Raw genomic sequence first — 20427 nt, forward strand, 5'->3', positions numbered from 1 at the left:
TCTTTGTCTCACAGAGCTCAAAACCTTGGGGGAGGGAACAGATATGTTAAGAAATAATTATAGAATATTCAGCCAAGATTTAAATACCAGAAGTGCAATTGTTAGGGGAGAAGAGGAAACTGGTGTCTCTATGGGAATCAGGGACAAGAAAAAAGCTTACAATTTCCCACCTCTTGTAGGGAAAAGCAGGGACAGAGCTCATGCAACATTTGTTAAAAATGCTATTATTACTCTTATTCCATTCCTTCTTCATCCTCTGCCACCCCCACCCCCCACCATAAACTGGTTTCCATTGTACTCATGCTCAGAAATTCCTGCTTTTTTCCAAATTGGTCCTTCCTTGCCACAAAAGCATAAGATCTTCCATTGATTGATTGATTGGTTGATTTATAATCTTTTTTTAAAAGATTTCTTTAATGTTTTTTATTTTGAGACAGAAAGCACATGCATGAGTGGGAAAGGGACAGATTGAGAGAGAGAGAGAATCCCAAGCAAGCTCTGCACTGTCAGCTCCATGCAGGGCTCAATCTCACCAATTGTGAGATCATGACCTGAGCTGAAATCAAGAGTCAGACACTTAACCCGCTGAGCCACCCAGGCACCCCTAAATCTTTTTTTTTTTAGTTTATTTTGAGAGAGAGGGAATGAGTGCTCTACTCCACAGGTGTGGGATAGGAGCAGAGAGAGAGGGAGAAAGAGAATCCCAAGCAGGTTCCTCATTGTCAGTGCAGAGCCGGACATGGGGCTTGAATTCAGGAACCATGAGATCATGACCTAACCTGAAACCAAGAGTCAGATGCTTAACTGACTGAGACAGGCAGGCACGTACCCTTCCTTTTATTTATTTATTTTTTTAATGTTTATTTATTTTTGAGAGAAAGAGAGAGATACAGAGAATCTCAAGCAGGTTCCTCACTGTCAGTTCAGAACCTGACACCAAGCTTGAACTCACACACTGGTGAGATCTTGTCCTGAGCCAAAGTCAGGAGTCTGACACTTAACCAGTTGAAACCCCCAGACCCCCCAAGATCTCCCTTTTAGACCTTCCTCAACACAACCATCATGGCTGCCTCGTGTCAGAGGAAGATTTACCGTGAAGCTAATGAGTCTTAAGCTTCAGGGCCCCTCACTTTCCTGGACCCCTCCCAAGGCCATGGGAGGGGCCTAAGTGATAGGCTCACATTGTCATAGGATTTTCTACAATGAACAAAAGTATTTCAACAGCAATTGGTTACAATAACTGTCTCATTCTCCTCCAACTTCCCTTCTTTTACATTTCCCCTAACATAAAGTGGGTATGGAAAAGCTATGACCCTAGATGGGATCTGGCTGTAAGGAAGTGGAACTGGGAGTCTATATTAGTTCCTTAGGGCTCGTGTAACAACGTTTCACAAACTCAGTGGCGTAAAACAATAGAAATTTCTTCTCTCATGGTTCTAGAGGCCAGATGTCCAAACTTAAGGTTCAGCAGGGCTCCTTTGGGGGGGTTCTGGAAAGCAGTCCGATTTTTGGCCCCAAATCTTCTAGCTTCTGGTGGCTGCCAGGATTCCTTGGTGTTCTTTCACTTTATGGCTACATCATTCCAATCTCTACCTCTGTCTTCACATCACCTTCTCCTCTGTGAGTGTAATCTCTCTTTGCCTGTCTCTTATAAGGATACCTGTAGACACTATTTAGGCTCCACCTGGATAGTCCAGAATAATCTCTTTATCCTTGAGATCTTCAAGATTCTTAATTATATCCCCAACACTCTTTTTGTTTATAAGGTAGCAAGGGCATGTTCCAAAGATTAAGATCTGGTATCTTGGGGTTGCCATTATTCAGCTCACTAGAATCATTTTAATTGTGTTTAGCAGGATACATCCGTGCAGCCTGCAGTCATTTCTTTGCACAGTTAAGTAGCTGCTAGCCATCCAGATAAAATTACCCTCCTTCCCAAGGTGGTGACTCACCTCATATTGTCACATGAAGGTACAGGGCCGTATTGTGATGTGAAACTGCCCCATAGGGGCCTGGAACCAGAAGTATATAGAGTTAACTAACTGGGATTTAAATAAAAACTTAAAAAAAAAAAAAAGGAAGTATGTAGCTAGGTCGTGGAGGAAAGACAAATGTAAGGGGCCTGAAGCTGATCTGTGAAAAATTATTCTAAATATCACAGCATATCTATAACAGAAATTTGACACAGATTTTCCTAAAATTAAAAATGCACATGCCACAGGGTGCCTGGGGGGCTCAGTTGGTTAAATGTCCCACTCTCGATTTTGGCTTGGGTCATGGTCTCATGCTTTGTGAGTTTGAGCCCCGCATCAGGCTCTGCACTGACAGCACAGGTTGAGATTCTCTCCTTCCTCTCTCTCTGCCCCTCGCCTGCTCATAGGTACTCTCTCTGTCAAAATAAATAAATAAATAAATAAATAAATATTTCTTTAAAAAATTTTAAATGTACATGCCAGTATCCGTAACAGGTTGTAAAGTGGAAAGAAATTTTTCCTCAACTGTGAATAAGAAAAAATAAATCTCTGGGGCACCTGGGTGGCTCAGTTGGTTAGGTGACCGACTTCGGCTCAAGTCATGATCTCACAGTTTGTGAGTTCAAGCCCTGCACTGGGCTCTGTGCTGACAGCTCAGAGTCTGGAGCCTGCCTCGGATTCTCTCTCTCTGCCCCTCCCCTGCTCATGCTCTGTCTCTCTGTCTCTCTCAAAAATAAACATTAAAAAAAATTAAAAAAAAACAAATTTCCATCATCTATGCTAGAAGACTGAATTATCTTCCTATTCCCTGTATAGAATATGATTTTTATAAGAGATCAAGCAACTGGTGGCCCCAACTTAGGAAAACCCTGTTGTTGAGGAGTGTCAGGCAGTTAATTCACACAAAGAAAGAAGTTTTAGAGATTTTTGTGATATCTGACAAGTTTTTCTAAAATTTGCATTTTTTGTGTGTTTTTCCATTCTAAATAGCAATTAATTTATGTAGTTGATTTTGTGTTCATCTCCTAAAGGGAATCTCAGAATTGTATAAGCTTCTGTTGCAGTAAAATCTAGACAATCCCCAAACTGAGAGCTCAGACAGCTCTAAGGTTCAGGCTCCTTCTGAAGTGAGTGAAGGGGACAGCTTCTTATCTTCTTACGGGCAAATAAGGGGAAACTGCCCCAGGAGTTGAATCTCCTCAACATTCCCATGAAGTTACCCTTATTTTTCTGGCTTGGCGAAACTGGCAACACAGAGCAGGTACTCTCCAGCTTTTTGTCCGGGGCATCAGGCTGAACTCAGTGCTTCTCTCAAGCTTGGGTGAAAAATCAAATACTTGAGGGTGATTGATTGAATAAGTGATGTGCAGTGCATCGGTCCATTTTTTGGTGTGCACTGATACGCTGGCCTCGTGTAAGCCGGGCCGTCGGAGATGTGTGTAGATTCCCATACTGAATTGCTCTTCCTGGCTAATGTTTATATGGTGGCACCAAGGGGAGGATAAGAAACTGATCTGTGAAGCTGGTGTCTGTGTTTACTGTAAGGATGCTGTTGAGGAAGTTGTCCATTATGTTCCTATTTATGAAGACCCAAGGGAGGCATTTTGTTCTGGCTCTCCTGAGCATCAAGTCTGATTTTTATCTTAGGGACACTGCAAATCATGTATCTGGTTTTGTCTCACATCTTTGGTTCTTAGTGGAACTATGAGGACTTAGAACGACAAACATTTCGGGTACGAATATTATCTTATATTAACTGCTTGAATTTTTCCCTTTCCCCGATTTTCCTATTTGCTTCTTTTTTTTTTTTTTAATCTTACAATATTAAATATATTTATGGGGGCACCTGGGTGGTTCAGTCAGTTAAACCTCCCACTCTTGATTTCAGCTCAGGTCAGGTTGTTGGGTTTAAGCCCCACATTGGGTTCTGTAGGGAGCTTGCTTGGGATTCTCTCTCTCTCTCTCTCTCTCTCTGTCCCTGCCCCCCCTCAATATAAATGAACATTAAAATAATAAATGTGTTTATGTAAGTCACCCCAAAATCAGTCCGCATCAACCTGGGCATAAATAAATAATAATTTAAAAACCACATCCAGTGGTTAAAAAAAATAGCAAAACACCTAAAGTATATTTCCCTTCAAGGCATTATTAATTACATGATATTTCTGCACGGGCCTTTTTCCAGCAAGTTGGAACCTCATTTAGAGAGAAAGGATCCAAGTTGCATTAATGAAACCTTAGACATTCTCAGCTGAGGGGGAAAAAAAACAGCCTCATTTTCTTTCCTCTTCCTTTTTTCCCTTTTCCCTTTCTGCACTATGATTATTGTTCACTTAAGAGTACAAAGTTTCTCTGAGGCCATCCGTTCTTTCTTCTTCAAGTAGGTTTAGTCAAATTACACAGGACAGAGATGACAAAGGCTTTCCTGCTTTCCGCTCTGGAGAGAACTGGCCACGTGTTCTCCTTTCCTTTTCCCGAGTCAGCATTTGGTTCATCCAAAGCTTTGGGAAGACTGCTTAGAGTTAGAAGAAAGAATAAGCACAGGGAGAGACCCACAGCCCATATTTTAAATTTGAAAAGTAACCCTGCTCTGTCAATGACTGAACAATTGTGTTGTTAATACGGTTCAGAAGAGAGACTGGGGGATTCACTTAACTTCACTGTGACACTAAACTCTAAGGTGAGATCATGCTTTTCAGGCTAAAGAGACACCCAAGATACCCACCTAAGGTTATTTTACCTACCCAGGGTCGATTCCCCTTATTTTCTCGTTCCCCAAAGGAACATTCATCTGGTTGGTTGCTGATTACGTGATACAAGCTGAATAAGTCTATATGAATTCTGATAGCCTTTTTTTTTTTTTTTTTTTTTTTTTCATATTTTCTTCAGCACCAGTTCAAACAGTCTCTAGTAGGGGCACCTGGGTGGCTCAGTTGGCTAAGTGTCTGACTTTGGCTCAGGTCATGATCTCATGGTTCATGAGTTCAAGCCCCACGTCAAGCCCCACGTCGGGCTCTGTGCTGACAGCTCAGAGCCTGGAGCCTACTCAGCACAGAGCCAGGAGCCTACTTCAGATTCTGTGTCTCCCTCTCTCTGTCCTTCCCCCACTCACACTGTGTTTCTCTCCCTTTCTCAAAAATAAATAAACATTAGAAAAATGAAAAAAAAAATAGTCTCTAGTCAATGCTTCACATGATTTTTAGACATTTCCAACTAGGAGGTAATCTGGTGATTTTTTTTTTTAATTATCATTATTGCTAAAATCTCTTGCCCCCTTAGCATGGGCAATTTTTAACTGCATATCTAAATTAGATTCCTCTTTATTTTTTTTATTTTTTTAGATTTTTCTTTATTTTTGACCTGGTGCCCCACCTGATTTCAAGTTCAGGTAGTTATGTTTTGTCTCAAAACTTATGAATCAATGTTCTGTTCTACATCTCCCTGAGTGTTAAGGTTCTTATGACCTCGATATGACATTCCTTTACTTACCCCAGGCTCACACTCCATCTTATACATCATCCTCCACCTTACAATTGACTGTCTGTTTCCATGTTCTGTCCATGGACCGTTCCACAGGAACACTTCCAATCAATGTCTGTCTTGTGACCCTATGCTAACTATACTCCCATTTTCATGACAATTTCTGTTCACTCTGCACCCATTCATGATGGCTCCTGGTCTGCCTTGTCCTGAGCTGCTTAGAGCTCCTCTGAGGTCACATCCTGCTTTGAATAGTAAGGACATGAAATTGAGGCCCCCAAACAAATCATTTAAAGTAAACAAGCAATTCGAAACAAAAGCCTCCATCAGAGAATACATTTGTAGAGAATGAAGGTTATTAAGATTGATTTTGAATGGCTCTCCACAGATGGTTGGGGGTTGTGTGTGCTTGTGTGTAGGTGAGTAGGAGAATATTTGCTGTATGAAGAGAAATAGAGGCAGGACCTTACAATGTAGAGGCTAACCTGGGGCTCCTGGTGGCTCAGTCGGTTAAGCATCCAACTCTTGACTTTGGTTCAGGTCATGATCTCATGATTCGTGAGTTCAAGCCCCACATTGGGCTCTGTGCTGACAATGCAGAGCCTGCTTGGGATTCTGTCTCCCTCTCTCTCTGCCCCTCCCCCCACTCTATCTCTCTCTCAAAATAAATCAAAATGAACTTAAAAAAAAAAAAAACAATGTAGAGGCTAACCTGAACCCATAATGGGAAGAGATGTGAGTGACATTACCAGGGCCCTGTTTACTTTGCCTCCTTACTTGGTGCCTTGGATACTGGCTTGCTCTGAAAAGGAGAGAATGCTAGGGAATCTTTTTACTTGACCGTCCATACTCCTTAGTACATAACAAGGAAACTTACACATCTTGCCACCATGCCATGTCCCAGAAGGGATCCACCTGTCACCCCCCTGACTGTCTTATACCAACCTTTCTGGGCACAAGCAAATCAAGTGCTCCATGACTGCTTAATTACAATGAACTGGCAAAACTATTTGTTTTACTTCAAGTGCTCCATTTTTTCCTCCATGTTTGACTCATGGAATATGCTTATGTGACAACTGCTAAATCAGAATCCTTTCCATTTGGTGCCTTGTCACAAGGCTTTAGAAGCTGTGTGCACCACATGTAAATCATGCTTCACCTACATTCTCTTTTTTTATCCCAAGCCCCGCAATCTCAATGTTATGCACCCTAATACAAGCATCCCAAAAAGGAGCCCAAGAAAAATATTACACATCATTTGGTAAAGACCATATTATGCAAAGGAACATTAAACACAATAATAGCAGGGCGCCTGGGTGGCTCAGTCGGTTAAGCGGCCGACTTCAGCTCAGGTCATGATCTCACGGTCCGTGAGTTCGAGCCCCGCATCGGGCTCTGTGCTGACAGCTCAGAGCCTGGAGCCTGTTTTGGATTCTGCGTCCCCCACTCTCTGACCCTCCCCCGTTCATGCTCTGTCTCTCTCTGTCTCAAAAATAAATAAACGTTAAAAAAAATTTAAAAAAACACAATAACAGCAGTTCTTAACATGTTGAGAATTTACAAGATGGCAGATACAAAGGCACAAAGCAATTTGCATGCAGTTTATCTAATCCTAACAGCAACCTTGAAGAGTGGGTATTGTAGAAATACAGACAAGTACAATTCTTGTTCTCCACTCCAGAAGGGAAAAGGCCAGCTGGCTGGTTCCTAGAGGAATTTGTTACCTTTGTGAATATCAGTCTGACTCTCAGCCTCGTGGGCCTAAAAACTCGACTACATTGGCTCAGTGAATGTGGAACCATCTCTCAAGGGTAAATCATAAGCCAAAGAGAAACCACCATCAGACAAACCAGATACTCAAACCCACATGCTTAGCATATGTATCAGTCAGGGCTCAACAGGAGACAGATGGCATGCTGAGATCAGGATAATTGGGAAAAGGCTTAATAAAAGAGTTATTTACAAAAGTGTGGGCAGGAGTAGGGAAACCAGATAGGATAGTGCAGAACTGGAGTAAAAATTGCTCCATTTTTACCTCTAAGCCTGAAAAAATGAGGGAAAGGATTGGTTTCAAAGAGAGAGCTTTAGAGAAGGGATTATCTTAACAGGAGCAGCAATCTTCAGTCCAGGAACTCAGCTTACCCAAATCAATCTTAGAGGGAGGTACTATAAGGATCAATCCTCTGAAATCACTCTCCTTCTCTCCAGTTTCCAGGTAAAGCTTCCCACTGGGGAAGCCCAATAAGAAGCCACAAGGCAAGATTGTTCCTTGAGGGAATCTATACAGATGAACTTTCTGGACTAAAGAGCAGGATAGAGAAGAATGGAGAGCAAATGTTTAGAGACATAGGATATACGCTCCTGAAGCCAAACCTTGGTCAGAAGACACGTCATTAATTTGTCATAAATAATTGCCTTACCAGGGGCTAGGAATCCTTGGGGTTCATGTGGTCAGTCCATTGTCCACCTAGGTAAACTATGTGACAGGCCAGATCATGATTAGACATTTGTTGGCGAGCATGGCCTCAGGGTAAGAGAAGTGAGGAGAATGGAGTCTTTGATGATGTCAACGTAAAATGGCCTGATACATTCATATACATATATACAGAGTGGATGACCTCACCCCTGGGACTGGAATACCGAAAGCTAAAAAGTCTTCTGGCGTCTGATGTGGTATAACAAACTACCCCAAAACTCAATGACTTAAAACAACAAACAACCATTTTTCATAATGCTGTGGGTTAGCTGTGGTTCTGTGGTTCTCCTTGTTTGGGGAGATGGTCTAGGACAGACTTGTTTGGGGAGACTTGTTTGGGGCTAGATGGTCTAGGACAGCCTCACTCGTACGTACAGGGCCTCAAATGTGATGGTTCAGATGGCTGAACAGTTGAAGCCTCCCTACAGGTAGGCTCTCATCCTCCAGTCTAAGTCACATGATGAGAAAAGATATCAGCAGCAAGAGAAGGCAAGCCTCACTCTGTAAGCACAGTTCAAACCTTTGCTTGTGCCATATTTGCCAGTGTCCCATTGGCCAAAACAAGTCACATAGACAAACCTGTGTTCAAGGGTGGAGGAATACACTCTACCTTCTGACACGAGGAGCTTTTAATCTACTGCACCTTTATTTCTACGTTAGGTATAGTCTATCCTGTTGGGCAGGAAACATCCGAAATTTGTTGGCTCATACTCTGGCTCCCTTTTCTGATATTTGGACAATTGTGTTTGTAATGTTCTGCTATGTTTCCATAGCTAACTGCAGCTGCTATTCTGATTGCATTTGTTACCAGGTCTTACAGCCATTTTGTATTTTTAGGACTATCGGGCAATGAGTCACGGTGTTGATGTTTAAGGTTCATTCTCAAACACAATTTTTATTTTCCTTATTTTCAATTCTTTGGGGGGGGGGCTCTAATACGTCCCTAACACTTATAGTATGTATTGTTATTCTCATTTTTCAGATGGTAGCATTGAGAACACAGACAGTAGAGGTTGGATTTGAACCCAGATCTAGCAGAATCCACAGCCTGTTCTCTTTCCTTTGTATTCAATTACTTCTCCAAATTTACATGGTTTTGAAACCACAAAGTACAACTGAAAAATAAAGGAGCAGCAGCAGCATTTTTATTATTATTAGCATTGTCAGTATTATTCAAGGTAGAGTCTGAGTTCACAGTGAGGCAACAAGCACTCCACGGGCAATATTTCATTCTTCCCTTTTCTCAGGAGCCAGTAATTAACACTTCATAAGACTTACATAAGAATCAGTCTTTATTAGAAGGTTCTGGGTTTAATGGTTTCCCATTCTATTAAATAGCCATTTATTCTTTTAAATTAGCTGTCATTTCAATAAGGAAGCCAATTGGTTGAGCAACTGGACTACCAGGTGTACAAATTAAACCATCTGTGGAGCAAGCATGTCTCACGCTCCCATTATACTCCACATCAGGGGCAAGGACAAGCCCACAGGTTGATGAGTCCCTGCCTTCAGGAAAATTGCTGTCCAATTTAGGGCCATCAACTAATATCTAATTATGATTTACCTAAGTCAATGTCCCCCTATATTCAAATGGATTGCCGTGGCAAGAGTTGATTGAAAATCAAAAGAGGCAAATGAACAGGTGTTAAGGGGAAATAGTGGCTTCTTCTATAAAATACTGTTAAGTAAATATTTTGGCTTTGTGGTGTCACCACAAAATGGTGGCTTTGTGGGTGTCACCAATGACAATATCTTCCTGGGTTTTTATAATATGCATTATCAATTCATCAGCGTCTCACAACACATACCTTGGAAAATGCTGATCTAAATGAAACGTTTTGTTTTATAGATCCAACAGAATTTTATTTAACAAATATTTATTCAGCAGACAGTATATGCCAAAAACTGGTTTTTAAGCTCTGTAAAAGGACAGATAAGGAAATTAAGACCCAAAGGGGTGAAGAAACTTGAGAGTTGATACATCAAGTAAATGGACTGAGCCAGGACCAAAGTCTGAGCTCTTCAATTGCCACATTCTTTGACAAACATGATTAAGTCTCACAAAAAAAAATTATTTGGGTAGGTTATTATAATTATTCTCCTTTTTCAGATCAGTAAATGTGGCTCAGAGAAAAAGAGTAACCTACCCAATGTCATCCAACTAACAAAATATTGACCAATAACTCTGTCCTGACCGGTCTGACCCCAGATATTTACTCTTTTACTACAACATGTTTATTATTTTCTTATTATATCTTTGATATGGCAAAAGATAGAACTGGCTTTGGATACAGAAGCTGGCAGGCTCTAAGGACGTCAGGGCTGGGGTTTAGGATTAGCTCCTTATCCTAGAGGGAACTCCTGTGGGGACATGGAAACAAAGTCTTGGACATTCATGGTCTCAATGAGTTGGCCATCTTTGATGGGGATTACTGTACATATCAAGCTGTACTCTGCCCATCTGGGGTCACCACAGACTCCAGATGTGTTAGTGCCAGTCTATTTCAACAGTCTTATTGCTAATAGAGAGTCTTCAGTGCATTTTTGCAGACATCATTGTCTCAAGTCCTGGGCAGGACCCAACTTACCAGATGTAGAGTAGTGACTTCCATGAGTTTTCTGACACTCCATGAGTTTTCATAATCTAGTCTTTCTTTGCTACACACTCTTTTTGCCCTACTTGCCCTTTATATCCCATCTGCCACCTAGTACTTCCTAAAGTTTCTTCCTTGGATAAGTATTTTGAATAATTTCCTTTATCTATTCTATTGTTGGCCTTCAATGCTGCATTCCTGGATTATTGTCATGGAGAGACCAAATAGGAGACTGTCACCAGCCTCTGCCATTCTACAACCCATGGCTTTACACTTCCAGAAAAATCTTCTTTAAACCTTACGACATATCCATGTTCAAAATGCATTCATAATACCTAGCCTGTCATTCATGTCCATTGTCAAATTTCGTAGGCACTCCTAATGGCTTATCCATGTCCCTTTTCTCCTTATGGCTTAACAACAGAACTCTAGTTTTATTCAGGGCAATAAGATGCCTGATGAAAAGACTACATTTGTATGCCATTTCTTGAAGATATGGTTGGCCTATCCACCACAGTAAGAGAAAAGCATGGGATAGGCTCCTAGAGAAATCTATTAAAAGTGGGATGACTTAGCTAAGAGCTGTTGGAATGTGGACTTGATGACTAATGCTCCATCTGGTAATTCTGAGGGAGATGAAATTCATACACAAAGGAGAAGAAAGACAGAAGACACTTGTCTTTGAAAACTTCATGTCTCCCAGACAGGCTACTTCTAGGAGAATTTTCATGTGAAAGAAGAAAAGTCTAAGCCAAATATAGGCATTTCCCGATTAGCATCAATAATCCATTACAGGAAATAAGACATATTACATAAAAATGCTAACCGGGAACCTATTTCCCATTATTTTAAATGAGAAAAAAAATGGGTTAAATGTCAACCAAAAGCAGCTCACCAATTTCTAGAACATAACTAAAACACAGTCAAATGCCAACATGTAAGTTACAATAATTTGTGTTGATATGTAAAATGCTCAAACTATCACTTTCTGACATGCAAACAATCCATGTGGTTAGCAACAACTAGTTAGACTTCCAATTCCAGCCCAAATGGAGTAATAAGCACCAGATTTATTCACCCAACAGAAACAACCAAAAATTGGACAAAACCTATGAAACAATGGTTTTTAAGACATTGACTATCATGTGGCAAAATACAGTGATTCCTGAGAAATGAAAAACAAATGCAGTAAGCCCAATGACTAGCCCAGTTTACTGATTTGGAAGAATTTCCAGGTTGAAGTGCAGAGAAGGGGAACTGAGGCAGAGCCAGAAGGGCTCCCTGAGTTAAGGAGATGTGCATGAGAGTCTAGAAAGAATATGGCTAGAATTTGCAAGACAGGGTATCAGAGAAGAGATAGCTTCACACAGAGAGGACTTTGGTGATTTGTGGGGGCATCACTCTTGAGTAGTTAGCAGAATATTGATCAGTGCATGCAAGTGTGAAAAATTCTAAGGCTGGGGAAAGAACCACCGAAAAAGATTATAAGTAACAGTGCATAATGCTCACAGTGAGTTGAGAGTAATCCCCATAGCTATACTGGAAAACCTCATGATTCATGAAGCATCAGCCAGAGTACACAGAAGGGCTTTACCTCAAAAAGAAGGGATAATTAGTGTTAGACAACATAGTTCCAGTCCCACCCCTGATACATTTTAAAAACATAACTCAGAATATCTGGCATTTAATCAAAAATTGCCAGGCTTGCAAAAACAAAAACAAAAACAAAACAGGGAAACATGATCTATAATGACAAAAACAATCACATAATCAAAACTGACCCAGAACAGGTAAACTGATTAGAATATGTAAACAATGATGTTAAAACTGTTATTATAACTGTCTTTCATATGTTCAAAACTTAAGTAGAGATATGGAAGATATAACAGAAATCCAAATCAAAATTCTGGAAATAAAAATAGCAATGTCAGAGATGCAAAATAGGATTAATGGCAGATTAGTCATTGGAGGAGAAACGATTTGCAGAATTCAAAGACATAGCAAAATAAAGCACACATAGAAAAAAATAATTTTAAAAAGTAAGGGGTGCCTGGGTGGCTTGGTCGGTTAAGCATCCAACTTCAGCTCAGGTCATGATTTCATACCTAGTTCATGAGTTCGGGCCCCACATTGGGCTGTCTACTGTCAGTGCAGAGCCTGCTTCAGATCTTCTGTTTCATCCTCTCTCTGCCCCTCCCTCCATCCCTCCCTCTCTTTCTCTTTCTCTCAATAATAATAACAATAATAAAAATAATAATAAACATTAAAAAAGTAAAAAGAGCACCCATTAGTTGTGAGCAACAGCAAGTGTATTAACCCATGTGTAATTGAAATTTCTGAAAAGAAAGTAGGGGAATAAAGATAATTTGAAAAAATAATGGCCTCCAAATCCAAGTTTTATGAAAAATATTGACCCAGAGATTCAAGAAACTTACCATACCCCAAACACAAGAAAGATGAAAGCAAATAGTGCAAAGCATATGACAATAAATTTGCAAAATCAGTGATAAAGAGAAAATCTTAAGAACAGTGAGAAAAAAAGCATATATACAGAGAAGCAAAAATCAAGATGACAGCAAATTTCTTGTGGGGGGAAAACCAAGTAAGAAGACGAAGCAATATTTTATTGGAAGTAAAAAAGGTCAATTTAGAATTCTACAGCCAGTGAAAATATCTCTCAAAAAGGAAGGCAAAATAAAAATCTTTCAGATACAAAAGCTGAGAGAATTTATCACCAGTACACATGCACTATAAGCAGTGTTAAAGGAAGTCATTCTGACAGAAGGTAAATGATACCAGATGGCAATAGAAATCTATACGAAGAGGGGCATCTGGGTGGCTCAGTTGGAGGAGCATTTGACTCTTGATCTTGGGGTTGTGAGTTCAAGTTCAAGTTCAAGATTACTCAAATAAATAAAGCTTAAAAAAACTGAGAGGAGACAATTCTTTAAAAAAATCTATATAAGGAAATGACAAGACCTGGAAATTGTAACTACATGGGTAAATTTATAAGATGTTTGTCTTGTCTTTAAGGATTTTTAAGTCAAAATGGACTATTTAACATAATAACAATGTAGTTCAGTGTTTATAACATATGTAAAAGTAAAATGTATGCCAACAACAATACAGAAGTTAGGAGGCAAGAAATATACTTTTGTTAAGTTCTTATACTATATGTGAAGTGGTATAATACCATTTTAAGGCAAACTGTGATGAGTTCAAGTTGTATACTATAAACACCAAAGCAACCACTAAAATTAAAAAAAAAAGCAGAGTGAAGCCAACTCAGGAGAGAAAGTGGAATCATAAAAAATATTCAATTAATCTAAAAGAAGGCAGAAAAAAAGGAAAAGGAGAACACAGACCAGATGGAACAAATAGAAATCGAATAGCAGGAAGATAAGTTTAAACCTAACAGTATCAACAATCATATTACGTGTAAGTAGTCTCAGTGTCTCAATTAAAAAGTGGAGATATCAGATGTGATTTTAAATGTAAGATTTGATTACATGCTGCCTACAAGAAAACATTTCAAATATAAATACACAAACAGTTCCAAAGTAAAAGTATGGAAAAAACATATACCATCCTAACACTGATAAGAAGAAAATTTCAGTGTCAATATTAATATCAGACAAAGTCGATTTCAGAACAAAGAATAGTGCCATGGACAAAGAACATCATTTCACAATGATAAAGGATCACTTTATCAAGAGTATGTAAAAAATCAAAAATATGTATGCACCTAATAACAGAGTCTCAAAATACATGAAACAAAACTGATAGAATGTCAAGAAGAACTAGATAAATCCACCCATACACTAAACAATTTCAATATCCCCTCTCAATAATTGATAGACCAAGTATACAGAAAATCACTAAGGATAGAAACAAAAAGCCTAACAGTAATGCTAACCAAAATGACCAAATTGATGTTTATACAGAACATGCCACCCAAAGACAATAGTTTTTGTCAAGGACACATGGAACATTTACCAAGGTGAGCATATGATGGGCCCTAAAATAGTTGTCTCAATAAATTTAAAGTGTTCATACCTACAAAGTACATTCTCTGACTACAATGGAATTAAATTAGAAATTAATAATAGGAAAATTTCCAGAAAATCCCTAAATATTAGGAAACTAGTCCACTTCTAAAATACTCATGGGTCAAAAAAAATAAAAAGAGAAATTAAAAAGTATTTTAAACCAAATAAAAATGAAAGCACAACTTTTTGTGGGATGTCACTAAATAATATTTAGAGAAAATTTATGGCACTAAACACCTATATTAGAAAAGGAGAAAGGTCTCAAATCAATGGCATCAGTTTCAAGCTTAAGAAACTAGAAAGAATGCTCACTTCGGCAGCACATATACTAAAATTGGAACGATACAGAGATATGCATGGTCCCCTGGGCAAGGATGGCACACAAATTCGTGAATCCTTCTGTATTTTTAGAGTATTACGCTAAGTGAAATACATCAGGGAAAGACACATACCATATGATTTCACTCATATGTGGAATTTATGAAACGGAACAAATGAACACGGGTGGGGGGAAGAGGAAAACCAAGACAACTATAGAGAACAAACTGATGGGCCTGGAATCAGTATTTTTTTATGTTTCCAGATGATTCCAACGTGTAGCCACGTTAGAGAACCATCGAATGACTTCAGTCTCCTAGCTGTCCCTTCAATGTTCCATGTTGGTTCTCAGCTCCAAGTGGTCTTCATGCCTTCACTACGTGATGAAATGCTACCTTCATCTCTAAATACTATCCATCATCCAAAGTACATTTTAAGTCCTGCCTCACCTACATATCTTTCCCTAACCAGTTTATCCTTCAGGATATTTTCCTTCTTTCTACATCATCTTTATTAGCAAGGCATCCTCCACACCTCCCTTAGTAATCTATAGTGAAACTTTTTAAAAATTTTCTTTCCAGGGGCACCTGGGTGGCTCAGTCAGTTAAGCGTCCAACTCTAGATTTTGGCTCAGGTCATGATCTCACAGTTTGTGGGTTTGAGCCCAGCATCAGGCTCTATGCTGACAGTGCGGTGCCTGCTTGGGATTCTCTCTTCTCTCCCTCTCTCTGCCCCTCCCCAGCTTGCTCTCTCTGTCTCTCTCTCTCTCTCTCAAAGTAAATAAATAAACAAACGTAAAAAAAAAATTCTTTCTGTACTTAATTGCTTTTCTCTTTCCACCCACCCTTGAGCTCCTAGGTTTTAATTTACACATGTTCTTAACGTGAAGGGGTTCTTCCCCTGAAAATTATGTTTGTTCTATTTTGAAAAAGTTCAGTGTGGCAAACAGATTTTAAGGTGACTCTAATAATCTCTATCTTCTTGTGTTCATGTCCTTATATAATCCTCTCCTTTGGAATGTGTGTAAAACCTATGACTTGTTTCTGATCAATAAATTATGACAAATGTGATGGATGTCATCCCAATGTTTATGTTACATTATATAAGACTCCATCTTGCTAGTGGTCTCTTTCTTTTTCTGTCTCTCTCTCTCTCTTCATTGCTGGCTTTGAAGAAGCAAGATTCTATTAATCCTACAGCCCCAAGAAAATGAATTCTTCTGGTAGCCTGAGGGAGCTAGGAATCAAATTATTCCCCACTCAAACCTCTGATTCCTGGCTGATCCTTTGATTTCAGCCTTGTGATACCCTAAACAGAGGACCAAAGTAAGCAATATCCTAACTTCTGACCTACAGAAACTGAGATAACAACTGAATCTTGTTTTAAGTTGCTAATTTCATGGTAATTTGTTACTCAGTGATAGAAAACCAATACATATTTTGGTACAAAAAGTAGGTTTTGCAACTTAGCAGTAGATAGACTCTGGAAGAATCTGGAGGAACATTATAGAGAAAGCCTAAATTGCCTTGAGCAGACTGCTAGACTGCTAGTAGATTTTTCCAGTAGAAATCTGGAATTGGAGGATGCTGTTGGTGAGGGCTCAGATGAAGTAAGGAATATGTTTTAGGAAACAAAAAGGAGAATCTTTGTTATGTAGGGGCTGAAGGCTCAGAAAAATGATTTCCTATTGTTATATGCAAAGCACAACTTATAAGTGGTGAACTGGATTATCTAACTAAGGAGATTCACCAGTGAAGTGTTAAAGGTATTGCCTAGTTTCTTCTTGGTGCTTGGAGTAAAATGTGAGAGGAGAGAAATAAATTGAGGGAAGAACAAAAAAGAAAGAGGACTTGATGATCTTGGAAACCCAGTCTTTTCAGATGGCAAAAAAAGATGCTAATGTTAAGACAGCTTCATCTAGAGAAAATGTTGAAGAGTGGAACCGTACAAGCTCTTGCTAGAACATCAGAAAGGTAAAAAAGTCAGAGTGTTCAGTCATACAAAGGATTGTTTCAAGAGATGGAGGGAGGATCATAGATCCTCTCAATCAAACTGGAGGCTTTCTCAAAAGCTTCTATGGCCTCTCAACAAGAGGTCCAAATAGAGAAGGGATTGTTTGGAAAAAATCTGTGGGTGTGGCTTTTGTCTACTGGAGTAAACCCCTTTGAAATCCATGGAACACCCACAAAGTTCCTGAGAAAATTGTTTCATAATAAACACTGCCAGCTTGAACTGAAAAGGAAAAAGAGAGTACAAAATGGAGAGGTTGTTGGATCCCCAAAATCACACTGGCAGGAAGCAGGCTGATAAAACTAATAAGCTGAAAACACATGCTAGCTTTCATGAAAAAGGAAGGACAATGACCACAGAACCAAGAGCCCAGAGGGTGGAGCTGAGCCATGAAGAATGATTCCCAGACTGAAATCTAATCAAGTAACTTGCATTATTTGCCTGGCTGGATTTCAATATGGCTGTGGACCATTGACTGACTGCTTTTTACTTTCCATTTTGTCTTTTTTTTTTTTTTTAGAGGGTAGGGAGAGGGGTAGAGGGAGGGAGAGAGAGAATCCACACTGAGCATGGAGCCTGACACAGGGTTCGGTACCACAACTCTGGGATCATGACCTGAGCCCAAATCAAGAGTCAGATGCTCAACTGACTGAGCCACCCAGGTGCCCCAATTTTGTCCCTTTTTGAACTTCAACGTCTACAGCTGTTGTGCTGTGCCTTCTCACCATTGTACGTTGGATATGCTGAGAGCAGATAATGTGTCTCTTTAGTTTCACAGATCTGCAGATGGAAAGCAATTGTAGCTCCAGGGCTGTGCTTAAGTCATGACACCCAGGAGCCTCCTCTATACTTGGACCTGATTTAAATTAGGAGATTTTGGACTTTGGGCTGATGCTTTAATGCCATGAGATTTTTGGGAAACTTTGGACATGGGTAAATGTATTTTCCATGTGAGAGAGACATGAATAATCACTGGGGGCCAGAGGGAAGACCATAGAAGACTTTAACATGGCTCTTAAGATCCTCACCTCCCTCTGTTCACACCCTTGTATAATTCTCTATCCTCTGCTTGTGTGTGGGTGAAACCTCTGACTTATTTCTAAACCAATAGAATGTGTCAGGGTGATAGGTTGTCACTCCCATGATTGTGTGATGTTATATTAAACTCCATTTAGCCAGAAGTTTCTCTCTCCACTACTGACTTTGAAGAAGCAAGCTTCCATGAACCCTATAGCCACAAGGAAATGAAGTCTGGCAACAATGCGAGGGAACTTGGTGGAAAATCCTTCTCCAGTCAAGCCTCTGATGGGAACCCAGTCCTGGCCAATACCTTAATTGCAAGTTTGTGAGAGACTAAAGCAGAGGACCCTGTTAAATCATGCCCAGACTTGTGACCCACAGAAACTGTGAGATAATGAATGTGTGTTGTTTTAAGTTAGTAAATTTGTGGTCATTTGTCATGCAGAAATGGAAAACGAATACAGTCAGACTTTCCACTACTGTATTTTAGTCACCATTCCTACTCAGGTAAACCACAGGGAAATTATGAGATATTTGCCTTCTATTTTCGAACTTTGCTTGTAGTCTCTTTATCATGCACACCCTTGCATGTTTGGACATTGGGAGTTGAAGCTACATTTCCTGACCCTTAGAGCAGTGGTTCTCAAATTTTAGCATGCATCTAAATCACTCAGAAAGCTTACAAAAACACAGTATTGGGCCCCACCCCTGGAGTTTCTAATTCAGTGCATCTTGCGTGGGGCTCAAGACCCTGCATGTGTAATAAGTTCCCTGGCTGCTGGACCAGGACCAATATTTTGAGAACTTCTACAGACTGTCTCTACTACAGTTCCTCTTTCTATGGCCTCCATGATATACATTTTTTGCAGTTTGCTCTGACCCCTTTTCTCATGGTGATTGATATCGTAAGCTGCTGGAATTTCCAGATTCTGGCTGGCAGTTGCTATGGCAACACACACAGGGTTGCCCTGTGCTTGGGGCCCTGAGTGAGGACGGCACCAGATGAATCACTGGCATAAGTGACTTATAAGTGGCATGGATGTTTCTCTCGAGTCGTCCATTTCCTTCTGTGACCTCATTCCTGGTTTCTTCCCTCTTCTGGTAATGTGTTTTTTGAGTTTCGCTCAAGATTCTTCTCTATATGTGGTAATAACAAAACCTTAGATGTATGCGGTCTCCACATTTATAAGACAATATCTTTTGCAGCACAAAACTAAATTGTATCAACATCGCAACCCTATGAGACATGCTGTGTAGGCCTTATTATTCCCATTAACAGATAATGAATAGAAGGCTCAAAAACCCTCAGGTAACTAAGATTGTTAGTTAGATTGTGTCTTGTCGGTCACGCCAGACAGAAAGTGACAGAGGCAAGTCTGGAATCCAGAACTCCTGATTTCTCCATGAGCCCTGGGATTGCCCAGGGACCTGGCAGAAACCAGAGTACGGTCAAAAGGATAACTAGAGACAGCTTACCAGAGAGAACTAACAAGCGATGGTGAGGTACCCCAGGATGAGAACGTAGCCTGGAGGGTCAAGGGGACAGAGTGGTTAAATAACCTTAAGGGAGAGCTATAGTACCAGCGGGTATCTAACAGGAGCTGTGGCCATTTGGGGAGGAATGCAGATAAATGCAGATCGGGTCAAGCCACGGGTCAGCAGGAAGGGGGCTGGGACAATAAACAGCCAACTTCTCTTCCCAGCATACGAGGGAGGCTTAGGGTGAGGCAGAGACATTTTTCGTTGTTGCTGTCCCATTAGGAGGCCATTGCAGATTTCTGAACAGGGAGCAATACCTGAAAATGGGGTATTAAGAGAACTGGCCTGACAGTGGGATACAGGGCAGATGGGAGGGAGGAGACGCTGGAGGGACAAAGATGAGTTAAAAGGATGGTTTACAACTTAGAGCAGCTTCCATTTCTGGCCACACTGCAGTGGCCCTGAACAGAACAGGGAAGGAAAGACACAAGAGAGTTGTACGGCGGGAAGAGGGGCACTCCTCCATCCCCAGGACACGTTTGTTTAAAAGAATTATCCTCAGGGTGCCTGGTGGCTCAGTCTGTTAAGGGTCCGACTTCAGATCAGGTCACGATCTCGCAGTCTGCGAGTTCAAGCCCCCTGTCGGGCTCTGGGCTGTCAGAGCCCGCTTCAGATCCTCTGTCCCCTTCTCTCTCTGCCCCTCCCCAGCTCACTCTCTCTGTCTTTCTCAAATGAACTTAAGGAAATGAAAATAAAAGAATTATCCTCATATACTTGGAGTTTGAAGTCTTTCACAGGCTCTAAGTGGGGTATGACTGGCCTTTTGGTTTTTGTTTGGGTTCCTGAAAAGCAAACTCAGGGAGATAAGGATTTGAGTCTTAGTAGGTATTATCACCTACTACCACCACACATCTCAGGAGCATCCCGTTCAAGAGGCAAAGGACCTGGAACATTTGTATACCGACTCCTGAGTATCATTGGTTGAGAGTTGCTCTTGGGGAGTGTTAATTCCTGACACATCCAGCCAG

General features: G+C 40.4%; 1 long non-coding RNA gene and 1 other non-coding gene across 3 annotated transcripts in view; one reads left to right on the forward strand and one right to left on the reverse strand.

Moving 5' to 3' along the window:
- Positions 1-20427, reverse strand: part of LOC131501989 (uncharacterized) — a 143229-nt gene that overhangs the window by 99023 nt on the left and 23779 nt on the right. The gene's annotated exons all lie outside the window — the stretch shown is intronic.
- On the forward strand, positions 14877-14981 carry LOC131503292 (U6 spliceosomal RNA). Its single transcript, XR_009257393.1, has one exon. It is a non-coding gene; the product is annotated as a U6 spliceosomal RNA (small nuclear RNA).

Source organism: Neofelis nebulosa, chromosome X (genome assembly GCF_028018385.1).
Source record: "Neofelis nebulosa isolate mNeoNeb1 chromosome X, mNeoNeb1.pri, whole genome shotgun sequence".
Classification (NCBI taxonomy): domain Eukaryota; kingdom Metazoa; phylum Chordata; class Mammalia; order Carnivora; family Felidae; genus Neofelis; species Neofelis nebulosa.